The sequence below is a fragment of the Numenius arquata genome, chromosome 10, assembly GCF_964106895.1.
Source record: "Numenius arquata chromosome 10, bNumArq3.hap1.1, whole genome shotgun sequence".
NCBI lineage: Eukaryota > Metazoa > Chordata > Aves > Charadriiformes > Scolopacidae > Numenius > Numenius arquata.
Genome location: NC_133585.1, coordinates 49,883,118 through 49,901,611, shown reverse-complemented (window position 1 = coordinate 49,901,611; position 18,494 = coordinate 49,883,118).

The window sequence follows — 18,494 nt, the reverse complement described above, 5'->3', positions numbered from 1 at the left end:
GGGGTGGAACTGAGAGAAGAGGTGGAAAGATTAAGAAGCATTAGAGAATGCAAAAGTGAAATAGACTGGTGGAGCCGTACCCTGAGGCAAAGGCAGCAAGAAGAGGCTCTAATAAAAGTAGATGATCCCCTCCCACCCTGTCACCAGGCAGAGAGAGGGGACTTAATAGAAAGGGGGGAATGGAGGCTGGTCCTTCCTCAGAGAGGCAAGCGGAACCCCCAACAGCCTCCCTCACCTTCCCAGTTACATCTGCATAATAGGTTTGGAGTTCTGGATTTTGGGGACGAGGTAAATGAGAACAAAGAGGATGATCTACCCAGTGAGGCACCCAGGACTAGTCACCCACTCCCATGCCTCAGGACCTCATCAACTAAGAAAAAAAGAAAGGTGATTGTAATAGGTGACTCCCTTCTGAGTGGAACAGAGGGCCCAATCTGTAGACCAGACCCATCCCACAGGGAAGTCACCTGCCTCCCTGGGGCCAGGATTAAGGATATACAGAGGGAAATTCACTCCCTGGTTCAGCCCTCGGATTATTACCCACTACTGATATTTCAAGTGGGCAATGATGAGGTAGCCACCAGAAGCCTAAAGGCAATGAAAAGGGACTTCAGAGTGCTGGGACGACTGGTCAAGGGATCAGGAGACAAGTGGTGTTCTCTTCTATCCCACCAGTCACAGGGATGGATGGGGGGATAAATAGGGAGAATCAAAAGATCAACCCATGGCTGAAAGACTGGTGTAAATGGCAGGACATTGGATTCTTTGATCACAGGCAGATCTACAGGTCACCAGGCATGCTGGCAGCAGGTGGGGGAAGCCTAACCCAAAGGGGAAAAAGGATATTGGGACAAGAATTAGCAGGGCTCATTGAGAGAGCTTTAAACTAGTTTTGAAGGGGGACGGGGTTGGAACCAGGGTTACTAAAGTGGTGCCCGGGAGTAGCGTGCCAGTGCTAGTAGGTAAAGGTGCCAGCACGGCCTTGCAGCCTGTTGCGGCAGCTGATGAGGGAGAGAAGGACACATGTGGCAGTGAAGACATGAGTGGTGATAAGATGGTAACTGCAGAAATGTCTGCACGTGAACAGGTGGGAATTAGTGCTTGCCCTCCCAGAAAAATAGTGGGACGATTAGCCCAGCTGAAGTGTATCTACATGAATGCACGCAGCATGGGTAACAAACAGGAGGAGCTGGAGGCCATCGTACAGCAAGAAAACTATGATCTAGTTGCCATCACAGAAACGTGGTGGGAGGACTCGCATAACTGGAGTGCTGTGATTGATGGTTACCAACTTTTCAGAAGGGACAGGCAAGGAAAGAGAGGTGGTGGCGTGGCCCTTTATGTTAAGAGCAGTATTGTATGCCTCGAACTTAGCAATACGCACGATGACAGTGTTGAGTGTCTATGGATAAGAATTAAGGGGAAGACCAATAAGGCAGACATTGTGGTGGGAATTTGTTATAGACCCCCAAACCAGGATATAAAGGCAGATGAAATATTCTATAAGCAGCTGGCAGAGCCCTCACGATCACTCCCCCTTGTACTCATGGGGGACTTCAACTTCCCAGATATCTGCTGGAAATATAACAGCAGAGAGGCAACAGTCCTGGAGATTCTTAGAGTGCATGGAAGACAACTTCCTAACGCAGCTGGTGAGGGAACCGACTAGGGAAAGTGCCCTACTGGACCTGCTGATAGTTAACTCAGAAGGTCTTGTGGGGGATGTAAACGTTGGAGGTCATCTTGGACAGAGTGATCGTGAAATGATACAATTTTCATTTGTTGCTGAAGCAAGGAGGGGGGCCAGCAAAACTGCCACCTTGGACTTCCGAAGGGCAGACTTAGGCCTCTTCAGGAGCATGGTTGAAAGTGTCCCTTGGGAGACAGTCCTGAAGGGCAAAGGTGCCCAGGAAGGCTGGTTGTACTTCAAGGAGGCACTCTTAAAAGCCCAGGAAAGAGCCATACCCAAATCCCAAAAAACAAGCAGGAAGGGAAGAAGACCAGCCTGGCTAAATAGAGAGCTTTGGCTGGAGCTCAGGAACAAAAAGAAGGTTTATGATCTTTGGAAAAGGGGCCTGGCAGGCAAGGAGAAATACCAAGAAGCGGTGAAGATATGCAGGGGGAATATTAGAAGGGCCAAGGCTCAAGCTGAGCTCATCTTGGCCACCACAGTTAAGAATAACAAAAAGGGTTTTTTTGGATATGTAAACAGTAAAAGGAAGATTAGGGATAATGTGGGCCCACTGATGAATGAGATGGGCACCCTAGTGGTGGAAGACATGGAGAAAGCAGAGTTGCTGAATGCCTTCTTTTCTTCAGTCTTCACTGCTAAGGCTGTCCCTCATGAATCTCTGGCCTTGGAGGCAAGGGGGAGGGTATGGAGAGAGGAAGTTTTTCCTCCGGTAGAGGAGGACCAGGTTTGGGACCACTTGGCCAAACTGGACATTCATAAGTCCATGGGCCCTGATGGGATGCACCCACGAGTGCTGAGAGAGCTGGCAGATGTTATCGCTGGGCCACTCTCTATTATCTTTGAAAGGTCATGGAGAACAGGAGAGGTGCCTGAAGACTGGAGGAAGGCCAGCATCACACCAGCCTTCAAAAAGGGCAAGAAGGAGGACCCTGGGAACTACAGACCAGTTAGTCTCACCTCCATCCCTGGGAAGGTAATGGAGAGACTCATTCTAGATGTCATCTCCAAACAAGTTGAAGAGCGGGGGGTTATTGGAAGTGGGCAACATGGGTTCACCAAGGGTAAATCATGTTTGACCAGTCTGATAGCTTTCTACGATGCTATAACTGGTTGGTTGGATGAGGGGAGGGCAGCAGATGTCATCTACCTTGACTTCAGCAAGGCTTTTGACACAGTCTCCCATAGCATCCTCATTGGGAAACTAAGGAAGTGTGGGCTGGATGAGGGGACAGTGAGGTGGATTGAGAACTGGCTGTGTGACAGGACCCAAAGGGTAATGATTAATGGAGCAGGTTCAAGCTGGAGGCCTGTAACCAGTGGTGTCCCCCAGGGGTCAATACTTGGTCCAGTCCTGTTCAACATATTCATTAGCGATCTGGATGAGGGGACCGAGTGTATCCTCAGCAAGTTTGCTGATGATACCAAATTGGGAGGGGTGGCTGACACCCCGGAGGGCCGTGCTGCCATCCAGCGAGACCTGGACTGGCTGGAGAGCTGGGCAAGGAAGAACCTCATGATGTTCAACAGGGAAAAGTGTAGGGTCCTGAACCTGGGGAAGAAGAATGTTAGGCACCACTACAGGTTAGGTGTGGACCTGCTGGAGTCAAGTTCTGAAGAGAAAGATCTGGGGGTCCTGGTAGACAGAAAAATAACAATGAGCAAGCAGTTTGCTCTTGTGGCCAGGAAGGCCAATGGAATCCTGGGCTGCATAGGGAAGAGTGTGGCCAGTAGGTCGAGGGAAGTCATTCTCCCCCTCTACTCTGCACTGGTGAGGCCACAACTGGAATACTGCATCCAGTTCTGGGCTCCCCAATTCAAGGGGGATAGGGAACTACTGGAAAGAGTCCAGCGAAGGGCAACGAGGATGATTCAAGGATTGGAGCATCTCCCTTATGAAGAAAGGCTGAGAGAGCTGGGACTCTTTAGCCTGGAGAAGAGAAGGCTGAGGGGAGACCTTATCAATGCTTATAAGTATCTGAAGGGTGGGTTGAAGGAGGAGGGAGCCAGACTCTTTTCAGTGGTTGCCAGTGAGAGGACGAGGGGCAACGGGCACAAGCTGGAGCATGGGAGGTTCCACTCAAATAGGAGAAGAAACTTCTTTACAGTGAGGGTGACAGAGCCCTGGAACAGGCTGCCCAGGGAGGGTGTGGAGTCCCCTTCTTTGGAGATTTTCAAGACCCGCCTGGATGCAGTCCTGAGTAACATGCTCTGACATGCTCTGGGCAATCCTGCTTCGGCAGGGGAGTTGGACTAGATGATCTTTATGGTCCCTTCCAACTCTAAAAATTCAGTGAAGTTCAGTGAAGTGATCAAGCCAATTCATGAGCAATTAAACTGACCATAACGTTATTTTCTAAGCTCCAGAACACCTTCTGGTGCTGACTGGTTTAAGCTGTATCATAAGCATAAAATGATGATCTTTCTATTAATGTTTTTCTTCTGCAACAATTCTGCTCTTTGCAACAGCTGCTGAAAGGTCTACACAGGGCAGAAGAATAGAGAGGGTCAGAGCTGACACCAGCTGCTCCAGAAAAGTCAGAATACAGCACAGCTCCAGGTACTGGAAACCAAAAAGCAAAGGACAAATTCTGGTCCGGGGAAAGATAAAACCCCATGAATTTTTAACAAGATTTGTTGTTGTAGAGTTAAGGATGTTACTTGTGCGATGTACAAGAATCTGTCTGTGCCAATGACACTTGAAAGTGATCCTCTTTGCTTAGCAGACCCTTCTTCTTAGTAAAACATACGCTCCTGCGGTGCATGTATACGTCTCCTGGAATTCTTGAATTCAAGACATTATGTCATGTTATGATACTGTTTCCAGATATCAGTTTCCTTTTGCCAGATAAAACAAAAAGATTGAACTTCCCCAAAGAAAAAAAGAAAAGCCACCCACTCAATATACCACACAGTTCCAGAGCTGGGAGTGTTTTTACCCAAAACTGCTCTTTCTGCTGGAAAATGGAGCTCTGTGGAGAGCTGTGACCAGACACTGAGTAGGAACACTGCTTTTGTTACTCAACCAGAAACCATGTTCTCTTCTTGGGTTCAATTTCAAATTATTTTTTGTTAAGATACTGTGTAAACACAAAAACTGGGTTTTTAAATTCTAATATGAGTCGTATTTTGTCTTGACTTTACAACCATCCACTGGTATGCCCTATTTGTAGGAGGTGCTTAATGCATTTGTTCAGTTAGTGGTACCAGGAATAAACGCAGCCACATCATTTGCAGGACTGTGCCACATAGAGGTGTCCTGCATCCCATCATATGGCACCAAGAGCTGCACAAATAGGTTCTCACTGGTGTACAGCAAGTCAGCCTACGCAAACTATGGCTCTCTATACCTCTTAGCCACTGTTAATAGTTTCTGCCTAGTATTATGTCCCAGGTGGAAATCACTGAATGGAACAAATGGAGACTTTTCTTTTAAATCTTCTGCCATCATATTACTCTTTTTATCCTTTTACAAGCTGGAGTAAGTTTCATGTGCTCTCAGGCAGAATGGGTGTACCTGTTTATTGTAATAATTTCCCAAAATCACTAGCAATTTAATGTGGTATTTATTTATAATTTGCTCAGCCCTAAAGTGTGAACGTGTGAGATCATTTCCAAGCACATCGTCTTACCGGCTCTCACCTCAGGCTATGGACAGGCTCAAAGCTTTTAAAACCTGCAGATCAGAAGGCTCCTGGCATTGGTCTACAGAGATGTGGGAAAGGACTGGAAGTTAGCTGAATTGCAGTCCTCCTCTTGGAAAAATATCTGTACAATGTGTGTCCTTGTAGCCATAGCAGCCAACTGAAGTGTCCTATAGGGATGCCAAAGCTGTGCCTCATTCAGCTGGGCTCAGCTGTGAGCAACAGCCCAGGTACAGCAGCAGAGAAATTACTTATCCTGCAAGTTACACGTATGACTTCAGCATAGATAAATCCTTTCTCTTAAATCTGCTTTCAAAGCATGCCTTACTAATATCTTTGTTGTTCAGGTAAGGTTAACCTCTGGAATTTTATAATTATTCTTAAGAAGTGGTTATGACCAGAATAGCAACAGATTTCTCTGTCTTTCTGTGAATTTTCTTATTGCTGGCAATTGTTAGCCCTTCAAGTCTTACTGAGGGTTTCATTTATAGAACAAAACTGGCAATGTACAAGATTTTGATGGGTTTTTACCTAATCCCTATTGGCTCTTTTTATGGCAATTATAATTCTTCTAAAGAGCTGGAACTTTCTATTTTTCTTTCCATAATTGCTCAGGAAAATATTCTGACAGCCTGACTGTTATAGTAGTCTGACTGCTAGAAAACAAACACCGCAGCAAGGGAAAACAGATACTATTTTATCTAACACTTATATCCATGGGTCTTGTAGAAATGCACATTTGCCAAAACACATTCTGAAAGGCATTTCAGAATTATCTGGACTGCATATGTAAATGAGATGCTATAAATAAACAAACGCAGCAACTTATTCAAAAGTTAGCCCACCAAAATATTGCTGCACAAAAAATTCTCCTGCTTTGACTTTTTACCAGATTAATTTAAAATTTTCATTCCAGACAGTTTGGGGCCAGTGTTTGAATTGTACTTAATGTTAAGTTTCTAGTTATTTATATTTGAGATACCACAGGCTAAAAAAAAAAAAAAAAAGGCTCCATGAAATGGCCAAATTTCATCAAGCTCTATGTATCATCTACAGATTTACTGAGGTGGACTCTGAACTGGGAGTGGGCACACTGGGAATTCCAATTCACAGGAGGAAGTTAGGTGAATTATAGTCCCCGTCAGTAAGACAGATTGAACAAAATGGCTGTTGTGGTTTTGTATTATGGCCTTTCAGCTAGGGAAATCTGTCCTAAAAAATAATAATACCCTCTGGGATATAAGCAGAGCACTAGTACTCTCTGATTCTTTAGTGAAAGTACCAAACAAACATAAATTCACTGCTTCTTGCTTACTTAAGTTATTTTTCTCTTTCAAAGTTAATAATTCCTTCAAAAAAATTATAAGAGACAGAGACACACACTCCACTTATCTTGAGTTTAGATATTTTAGCTTTAACATCACATTTTTCAACTGAATAACTAACCATCTGTGTATATATCTCTCAGGAGGAAAGTCATTCACAAATAAATGTAATTTAAACATTCTCAAACTTGGGAGTAGGCACCTACTATTTTGCCTGGCATGCAATTTGCTTTTCTGGTTTTGAAATTCTCTTAACCTCCCCTGTCTCTGTGCTCTATTGTCCAGCACTATATACTTCTCATTGAGTATCTCTTCCGTTTTCTTCAGGAAAGATTAAATCTTACCACAAATTATTCCTGCCTTATCACATTGAGCCATATTTATGGACAGGGCAAAGTTTGGCCTATAATGTCAACTGGCACATAAAGCAAATGGGATGTCATTTATAAGTTTATCTCAAAGATTTGTAGGGATATTTTCAAATTGCTACTGACAGCATAGATTTCTAATTTGCCTTCTATTAAGGAAAATGCTCACCATTTCTAAAGAAATGGTTAAGACTGGCTGATTATCAAAACCTTGGTGAATATCAACCATTTTCCTTTTAAAATCATTGAAATGGTAAGAAGCAACAGGGAATTATGATATGCCTGTGTCTAAATAGCCTTGACAGGTTCTTTTTTTCCATAACATTGCACAATAGTTTAGTATGACTTTATGCTTCATAGAACATTTTAAATCAACAGGAGATATCTTACTAAAATCCCTTGATAATGTAGTTTTCTCTTCTGATATGGCTAAGTACTATTATTATTATATTTGTACCGAAGCCACAGTCATCACCGAAGCCACAGTCATCACCAAAGCCACATTCTCATAGGGATTGTACAAACACACAGGATGACATGACTCTCAAAAACTGATGTCCAGGCAATTAGCAATAAATTGTAGTCAATTTTATTGTGTGCAATTTACTATCATCTCAAAAAAACAGTGAATCAGTTTCATTGAGTTACAGCTTCTCCAGCCATGGAGTTAACAGTGATTGCACATAATTTTTACTGGAGTCAAGATACTGACTTTACCAGGAGAGAATTTAGTTGCTCTGCCTGGTTTACCACAATTTACCAATACCCCTTATTGTATGAAGAAGCTATTACTCTTCCCGCCCAGTGTAAATGCATGGTACATGAGAACCACGGATTCTAAAAAACTGTTAAATTTAGTACCCCACTGATAATTTATTTATAGTTGCTAGTGGAGACATATCATATGATATTAAATGCAGCTTCCCTTTTGCTTACACATTTAATTTTGACGAAGAGCTAAACATGTTTTTTTCAGTACATTTCAGGACTTTCATTGCTGTATCTTAATTTGTTAAGTAACTGATCTTATTTCAAAAAAGGACCTTGCCAACGGAAATAGGGACTTTTGCGGCAAAATCATTACACATTTTCTTGTTGGAGGGTTTATTATTTGCAAGCAAACATTTGCTAGTGGCAAAATCCCACCTAATGTATTCTTGGCTTGTATGTAATTCTCTTTTATATTTTTATCATAGCAAACACATTCATTTTTTTGAAGTTTCACTTTTGCAGTTAAAATACAGAAATGAAAGACTTTAATTTTATTTTTTTTAAGATACCACTAAGTAATCAGAAATATGTCTGCATAAAATTGCCGAAATGTTCAGATTCAGCAAAGAGGCCACAATTTTCACATGAACTCTGTAGGGTATGCTAAGATAACTATTCTCCTTTTAACTTGTAATAGAAATCATAACTCTGGAGTATTTTAGACACCAGAGTAATCAGTTCAGCTCATGTGCCAGTGCACAGCAGATTAGGTGGGGTGGGGGTATAGGCAGTAGTTTTAGTACATTAACACGGCCCATCACAGTAGCAGAGGGTTCTGCAGAGAGGGTTTGACACAGAGAAAATAAAGTGCTTCTGCTTCTGAGAAAATACTTCCTGCTCTTGCATGTAGAAGGATTTCATTAATGAGTCATTCCATAAACAGCAGATGGTATGAAGAGCGTAAACACAAAGACACCCATGAAACTAAGACAGAAGGTCAAGGATCCCGGCGGAGTAGCACAAAGGCTAATCGAGCCAAAAGAGAGCTAACCATTGCCTCAGCTGGTGTAAAGGAGAGTAGCTGTTGATAACAGCCCAGCTATCCTGATTTACAAACTCTGGAGATCCCCCCCGAATGCTGCTCCCTGAGTGGCAGCCATGTCTCTGCATCCTCTTTTCGGATATTCTGGATATTATCAGTTATGTTTTAGTAATTCATCAGCATAAGGTGTGCATTACGATCCGCAGAGAAACACTCTGTGAAACTCGGAAGTTTCCGCAGGGCTGGTTGTGCAAGAGTAAAACAAGAGCTAAGGACATGGAAAATTTCAGGTTAATAAAAATCAGCAAAAAATAAAAAGGACAGACCTCACAAGATTTTGTTTCCCATTGAGAAAAACAGGGATGTGACAACATCTCAGTGACTGCACAGTAACTTTAAAATACCTAATCTAGCTGCAAATTACTCTGCCTTTGTACAGGTGGCAGTTTAGCCATGAAGTTCACTGCAAGCTAATTTACCTTGCAGAGACCATCCTGCAGAGTTGCTCGTAAATGACTTTTTGCAGAAGTAGTAAGCTTTAGGCAGAAAGGTAGCAAATACACTGCTGACAGTCATTCTGCACATCAGGACTATTGTGGACTATGTTCAAGAAGACAAAATTAAAAAAAAATAAAAAAAAAAACCCAAAATATGAAAAACAGATGGAGATTGAAGTAAGTAGCTGAGCAGAGAGCTAGATTAATCGCACAATACTGATATGTTAGTCTGTTAGAACAATTTAAACAATTTTTTGACTCCTTTTGTATTTGGTCAATAACTTTTCCCTTGTATATTTAATCAGCTACATTCAGTTCAGTCTTACAGTAATGTCTTCTGGATAGTAAAATATATTATTGACCACTATATCCAATCAGCTCTGGAGAGGAAAGTAGAAGAGAAGGAGAAAATATGCCTTCAGAGCTGTACAGAGCATGAAGTTGTACTAAACCATGGAGAGGTCCCAGGAGCTTTATGGTGTTGTGGAAAGTTACAGCCAGCCAGCAAAAATATTTGAACAGGGGAAAAAAGTGGTTAAATGACCAGGAAAGGAAAATGTTGAAGGTAATACAGTAAAGTCAAGCAGCAGATTATAGTAATGAGACCCATGTTGTTACCATAATAAGTGATTTTTATGTCTAATCTTATTACTTTTTACCACAAAAAACAACTCACTTGGGTGGGTCCCTGGTTGCCATCCTATCCCTTTCGCTTCTTCCTCCCTGTCTGCTTATCTCCAATGAGCCAATGTCCCTCTCACGCTTTCTGCAGCATGAATTGCTCTGCAGAGGTGGAACCTGCTCTTCTGCTACTGCTGCTCGTAACCTAAGTAGCGCAGCCAGTCTGGCAACCTCAGCAGATAAAAAGGACAGAACATGTTCGAGGCTAAAATTCAGCCTCATCTGCAGTTTGAGGCTGAACTAAGATTTTAATTTGGGGCAGTGTTTTGCATTTACGGGTGGGTGGAATGCTGCTGTGCTGGAGAAAAACAGAGCAGCAGTGGTCCAGAAATCTCCCTCCCCAAGGACCTTTCTTGCAGTTTAGGAGTGAAAGACGTGGGCCAGTGATGGGACTGTGTGAAAGAACTCATCCTCAAGGTTTTGTAACTTTCGGAGCTGATAGCACAACAGGCTGAATCAACATTAAACTGCTCTTAAAAAGAAAAAAAAATCTACTGAAGTAAAATTTCAGTCATTTACTGCAATTTAGCAGACTGCACTTCACTAAATCTGGGCAGTGCTGTTTCACAGGATGCATACAGAAAGGGTATTTAAAAGGCCAGACTTCACTGTTTCTTGGCTGTAAAAATCAGAGACGAAACAAAGATAAGGGCACTTGAATGGAGCAGCCTCATTACCAGTTTGATTTGGCATTTTTAATGCCCATGAAGCACCACTGACTGAATTGTAATCGGTGTTGTGGGTTTTTTTAAATGTCTGAAAGTATGTAGTGATATAACTTCCAGGAAAGACGTGACAGTGGAAAACAACCTCTCTCCAGTAAATGCTGTTGAAACGTGGAGTGGGAAAGAAAGGGCATCATTGTTTTTCTGTGCTGAACTAGTGCCTCCCTTGCACACAGAAGTTGCCTCCTCAAATGATATGGCATTTCTGTATAAGTGCACATCATTTTACAACATCACAACCGAATCACATACCGATGCCAATTTTAGCATTTAAAAGCACACATATTAGGAGCTTCCCACTAGAATTTACAGTTCTTGAATGGATGAGGACATTGTGAGTGAAAAGATGCTTAAAAGGAGTACAAAAGGGTGGCTTTCACAGTGATAGAGTTGCCATAGGCCTGTCCTGGGTTAAGGATATGTTTAAATGCCAATCTGTAGAGTATTGCATAAATGCATCCTCCCTTTTTTCTCCCTTTACAGTTCATTTAGTGGAGGTGCTTGAGGTAAAGATCGCTGGATTTGCACATTTAAGAAGTAAGAGTTGAGTGGGTTTGGTTGAGAGATTGTGAATCTGAATTTCCCCTTCAGTGCGTAGGACAAAGCTCCTCTGTTTAAAGAAGTTTTTGATTGATGGGACTGTATACTATTTAATAGTGGATTTAGTCTTATGCTAAATAAATTATATGAAAAGGTTAATGCATTTCTTTCCTTATGTGCATTCTGCTTATTTGCCTATGAACTTTGATGTACGTACATTAACACAAAGGTTTTTTGAGACATCTTTGCTTTTTTTCCCCTGCAGAGTGTATGTATTCATGTGCCAAACGGAGACAGAGAAGTAAATTCCTGCTGGAATTTCTCAAGCACCACCTGTTCCCCCCATAACTCCAGTTCTAAATAACCACAGTTTGCCAGCGGAAATCGGATGGAAGAAACAGAAAAGGTAAAATTACAAGCTTGTTAATAAACCCAGTTAATAGACCTTAGAATTTATCCCTGAGGCCTAAATGCACAGGCAACTACATTGTACAGAGGAACTGAAAAGATTTTAAGTGCCCTAAATATATATATTTATACTCACTCATCTTACATAACTCCCTTCTAAGTGTTCTATTTTACTCCCTGAAGGATTTGGTAATCTTTCTTTCTTCACAAGCATTTCCTCTTCATTGTAGAGATTTGATGAATTGGTCAGGGAACAGAACACTGCAAGGTGACTTAGGCAGCTGTTCATACAGCTTGAGTTTTGACTATTCAGTGGATGTTCACCCTGTCAGCAATTTGCATAAGAAACCTGTGGATATGAATATGTCTATAAAATTGGTCATTCAGCCAACATGAATAATGGTTTGCAACAGCGTACAAATGGATGAAAATCAGTTCCACATAAAGCCCAAGCTATAGAAAAAGGCTTAGGGTCAGATTCAAATAGTGTGTAAGCCTTATATATAGTAAATCCCATCCAGATAAAAATATCCTAGTTGAATCTGATTAATAATATTGTCAAGCTCAGTAATCTAAAATATTGAGTTTAGTCCTCCGCTTGGACTAAGATGGGAGTTGTGTTTGATGATTTACAGTTTCATGGAAAGAACAGGAGGGTCAAGGGACAGTTTCTTTCTTGCTCATAAACTTCATAGTCTCCAGTCAGACCGTACTTAACTTCAACAAATAATCATCTGGCAATCATGATAAAAAGCCCTATCTTTGTGTTCAGCAGAAAGGAATTGTTAATAATATACATATATGATATACTGCATGCCTCACATAAAGATTTCCCTGAAGTCAACCTGTAACTAGAGTTTGAGATTGGAAAGCTATTTGTACATGTTGTTTATTTAATAAGTAAACAATTAATTAATCAAAGCTCCTTTTAAGCCCTGTGGCTCACAGATGTAGGAGGCAGACACTTTTGAACACCTGTCATAAGTTCTGTTGCACCAGAGTCATACATAACAAAAATTATAAAATTTGTGATATTAGATCTTCTAAGTTACAGTGATATCACCACTCATAATCCTGAGGAGCATTGTAAAACAAGGTTTTGGAAGTACTCAAAATGTTCCTTTTTTTTAACCTGTGTTTTCTTTTTGATCTTGGCAGAGTAAAAAAAAAATAAATCAAAAAACCCCCCACCAAAATCACCTCATGGGTAAGACCTGTAACTTCTGAAATCAATTCAAAACAGTTATTCTGTGGAAATAAAAAGACTTACATTTGGCACGGTACTGAACTGTGGTCACAGACTAGTAATATTTTTAAATGGCAAAATAAAATCTTTTGTTTAAATAATACTTTGTGGTTGCTGAAAATAAATGGGTACAAGCAGGTAGGTTTTTAGGAAGATTTTTCTGTTGGATCAGCGTTTCTTCTCTTGTCCCAGTTGGATGTATGAGTGGTATTTCACAGCCTAGAACATGCAAGTACAAGTTATTCCCTGGTCAATGGCCTCTCACCATGACATCATTTATGATTTTTGTTACACATTTAATTTTAAACTTTTCCTTTTTTCTATTGAAACTATCTGAAAAAAAAGCCTACTGTAGTTCGAGATTTAAAATTTTTCATGTAAAAGGCTTCGGGTTTTTCTACCAATCATACCCAAAAGCCAGGATTTCACTTCCAAGAAACAATTTAAGAAACAGCAGCTGCAACATCTATGGTACTTCGTGTCATTCTTTATACCAAGACATAACAAAGTATTTACTTCAACAATTTCAGTTAAGAATTTAGCTGAGCTTTTTATTTGTAAAGGGCATCTTAAAGGATACATATATTTTCTGAAGGATGCATAAAATTAGATACAATCACTGACTGAGATGCAAACTTTATTCTTTTACCTTTTAAAACTTACTACAGTTATGGTCATATTTTGCTTCTTTCAAAGAACTTGCAAATTTAAAAAACCTACGAGGCAAATATGAAAAATTTAATAGTACCATATATTTTTGGATCAAGTACTAAAATGCTAAACAATCACACCAAGTGATTTGATATTCTTTGCTCAATGGTAGTACTATGTATGTGTGCAGAGTTGCACTGTATTATAATTGTGAAACGCAGTTTTAATCAGACAAAGCATGAAGTAGTTTTATATTTTATTCCCAATCTTTCATTTCAAATGCTGACTCAGCTGGTGAGTTTTGTGATGTCTCTTCCTAGTCCCTGAGGTAAAAATTGCACAGAATAAGAATTCTCCAGTTGAGAAATATGATGACGAACTGTTACCTGAACCCTCCCACCTAAATTGTAAATTTTCACCTATTTATTTTGCTTAGCCCATACATTTTTGCAGGGAAAGAGTATGATACCACACGGTGAACAGAGGATAGGTGGAATTGCGTCACACTGTTGTTGCAACCTTGATGTTGCTCCGTCACCTTTTCAGTGTCTTCAGTCTGACAGAGGCTAAATCCAATCAGTCTGAATAATGATATGTTGCCTGCAGTGAGCTGTTCATTCAAAGACCAATTCTAATAATATACTCTTACTTGGAGGACTTCAAGTAATACTTCTAGTCTGAATAGTTATTTCGTAGGGTCATCAGACCTTGCCTTTCTAACTTCTCTGGTGGAAGAGGAGACAGCATCTGCTTTTGCAGGCCTTATTTTAGGTGTATCAAAGTATTTAGGTGTAAAAAAGTTTACTTTTTTGTTCACATCTCAGGGGAAGAAAAAGGTAGTATATATGATTTTAAAAGGTGACTAAAAATTAAATTTTAATCTGATTATATACAGGGTATTTCACTAGATATAAGTCACAAAATGCAGGGTACCTGTGAGCAACTTCACATCCATTATTCTTCAGTGATTTACCTGCCATGAAAGAGATGATAAGTTCACACGGAGAAGGTGAGAAATAAAAGCTATAAACTCTAAATGAAAACTTTGTAAGGCATAAAAAAAGATCCTTTTTCAATCAATGAGCCTGTCTCATGAAGGTTGACTTTTATATGATGGATGAATGTGGACCGCTACTCTTTACTTTAGTACACCCATGTCAGACTACCTCATACAGAGCAGTTTTCTTGATTAGTCCACCTTATGGAGATAGATGTCTCCTCTTCTGGTTAGCAGTCCGTATTTTGGTGCCAAACTGTGCGAGTTCTAATCCCAATATCTGAAGTACGCAGTTGCCTGGGGACTGAAGTGTGAAATAAAGTGCCACAAACATCTCATCTTGGTAAATATTTTTTCTTTATTGAATGTTTTCTTGTTTATTTATTGAATTTGGAGGTGGGTGACAGGCAATGACATCAATCATTTTCAGTGCTGGAAATTTTTAGGAAAATCACTTTGCTGCAGTCCAGCATCCATAAAACAACATTTTCCTTTTTCAGTAGAGAAAATTAGAAATTATAAATTAAAGTATTGATAAGAATTTGGATTGTGAAAATGGGGATGGTCCTGCAGATCTCAATCCATTGGGTCTATCCATTGCCCAGGCCTCTGTCATCAGGTGGAATGAATGGTGCTGTTGCATCTGTGATGCATCCTCTTTACAAGAATTTCACGCTGTGGCTTGGGAACGTACAAATTATTTGGCAATTTTTAGCAGCCAAATTCTGACAAATTAGAACAACTACAGGGGAAAAAGAAGGGATTATGAGGATAGAGACAGATACTTTGCTGAACTCAGAGGTGCTATAGTTATTCCATGGAATACTTTTGTTTTAAAGCCTAGGGACACCATTCCTCCCAACCAGGTCTGGATTATGGAATCTGCACACAGCCAAATGAAAGCTTACCTTTAAGTCTGCAGATGCTGTGTGGCCACAGACTTTACAGCTAGTATGTTTCAGTAAAAAAAAAAAAAAGAAAGCCTGTTGGTGTGAAGGTGAGTTATTATGCATTTTGCTCATCTCTACCACTTTGATTTACTTCCAAAAATGTTGTTGCAATATTCCCTCCCCAAAAAATAACCTTCTGAATATGTAGAGCATTTAAACAAATGAAGAATGTAGATCTGCTAAAAAGAAAAAAAGAATGAACTGCTTCTACTGGTAACATACTTTCTGCTGTAGCCTCTCGGAGAGCTTTGCTGGACTGTTGGACTGGATTAGGTGACAACCTGTAAATTTGTTACATAATGAGTCCAGCATAACAAATTTCTGAGGGTCACTGGGAAAGTATTTCTCATTTTTTTAAATGGTGGGTTTAATCTCAAATACTCGTAAGGAGGAATCTGCTGGAAACATCACTAGTTACTGAACCATTTTTCTATTTGATAACATCCCTACAAGAGTTCAAAGAGAAGGTCAAATACACAGTAACTACAGGTCACTGCAATTTTTCTGAGACTGGTGCACAAGAGGTTCACTTAAGGAAAGGAAGGAAAAGGAAGAAAGTCTGGAGCTGAGCAGGAAATATTTGTTTCTGTCCTAGGGGCACTTTTGAAATTTCAAGTGTTTTTTTCCTGTCATGTGTTGGAACAAAAAGTCAATAGCTCAACTTTTTTTGAATCCTAGAATAGGATAAATTGATGAGGGTCGATCACTCTCTACATATTATTATATGTATATTTGTGGGTGAGTGTGTATGTGTCCACGTACATACGTACTACATTATTTTCCTCTGATTGCAGCAAGACTATGCCACCACTGCAGGCTCCTGAAGACAGAGCCATGCAGCAAACACAAGGAAGAAAGGGGCAGGATGAAGGGCCAGAGCTGCTGGCAGAGGAACAGGATGCTTTAGGGCTATGATGATGGTCTCAGGTGCTGTCTATAGCCGGTGGAGAGCTGGGTCCTTTTAGAGCAGCTTGGTGTAGGAACTTGACCTGATTTGGGGTATACGACCAAAAAAAAAGTTCCCTACTGATCCCCTCTTGTGTATCACAGGGACATTTGTCTCTCGATACTATATTAAAGAAGAATTATTTGATGAGAGAAAATCTTGAATTCCTCAGCTCTCTTTAATACTATAGTAACATTAAAATTATGCCTTGGCAAAAGGCAGTTAAGTGTATGTGGCAGAATTAATGAAAGGAGTTGATTTGATACAAAACAGCATTACAAAGATTTCAAAAAATAAAATGTTTATTATTTCATATGAGCTTGCTATTGCAAATGTATCTATTATAGTTTATTAGGGTCGCTTTGATGATTATCCACTGAGGAAGAATTCAGGTATGCCAAACAAGTTAAGCAAGCTCCATGTTCAAGACAAAAGAATTGGCACAGGTGGGAAAAGCTGAGGCATGAGTCAAATAGTAAAATAACAATAATGAGTTATTATTGTGGCTTAACCCCAGCTGGCAACTAGGACCACACAGCCACTCACTCACTCCCCCCTAGTGGGTTGGGGAGAGAATCAGAAGGGTAAAAGTAAGAAAAACTTGTGGGTTGAGATAAAGAGCGTTTAATAAGTAAAGCAAAAGCTGCGTGCACAAACAAAGCAAAACAAAGAATTCATTCCCTGCTTTGCATCGGCCGGGAGATGTTCAGCCATCTCTAGGAAAGCCGGGCTCCACCACGTGTTAACGGTTACTTGGGAAAACAAACACCATCACTCCGAATGTCCCGTCCCCTTTCTTCCTCTTCCTTCAGCTTTACATGTTGAGCATGACATCTCATGGCATGCAATGTCCCTTTGGTCAGTTGGAGTCAGCTGTCCCAGCTGTGTTCCCTCCTGACTCCTTGTGCCCCCCCAGCCCACTTGCTGGTGGGGCGGTGTGAGGAGCAGACAAGGCCTTTGTTGCTGTGTAAGCCCTGCTCAGCAGTAAATAAACATCCCCATATTATTAACAATGTTTACAGCACAAAACCAAAACAGACCATACTACTATGATATAATTTAAGAACCGATAGAGGAAAATATTTTCCAGGAACAAGAATGTGTAATAAAATGCAAGTCTCCACCAAATAGAAGGGGAAAGCATCAACAGCCGCAGTGAAATTCCAAAAGTTCAGTGGGTCCTGTGAAACAAAATGTTCTTGCTTCAAGCCTAGGGGAAGAAAAGATCTATCATCTTGATAACCATGCCTATGCCTTGTGGCATTTCCAGGAAATGATACAGCTTGAAGAGAAACTACTTCAACACTTATCCATCATTTTGTTAAAAGCCAAAATTTCCATATGCTTTTTTTTCACCTTTCTCCCTCCCATTTTTTTTTCCTCTTCTACGTTTCCTCTGCATTTTGTTTCTTCACATTCAGTTATTTCTCATTGTTTCTCTTTCTCTCTTTTATTCTTCCTATTTGTATCTCTTTAGAATAGGTACAAAGCATATATATTACCCAATTAATTAAGTGATTATGCGTATGTAATGCAATGCATTACATTGTCTGATACAGACTCGAATGAGAATACTGCACAAGTACTATAAAGCTTTAGCATACACTCTGTAATGGTTTTGCACTTTTTTTTTTCAGGGAAGGGGAAATTTAACTACATTTTATGTACTTATGTATGTGTGCATGTGCTTACATATATTTATTTATAAAAAAAATATGTAGTTTGTCAGGCTGCTAATTCTGCGGATTGTGAGGAAAATCTAGTAATCCATCAATTAACAATAGAATTAATCAGATCTAACTTTACGTAAAAAAATCAAAACCTCATGGTTTTCTTAATTGAGGTTCAAGCCATAAGTTAATTTGGGGGGTGTTTAAATACCTCTGTTTTATACTGTTCTTGTTATGAGTTTTTCTCTTTTGTTCTTTGGAGAAAAAGTCTTGCTCATCAACAAAATAAGACAAGCTAAACACTGTTTAAACTCCCAGGAGATGAGATTTTTTTCCAAGTCTCTTAATTATCCAGACATTCTTGCAGCCATGAATGTGGTTCTTAAGCCAAACAAAAGTCTAG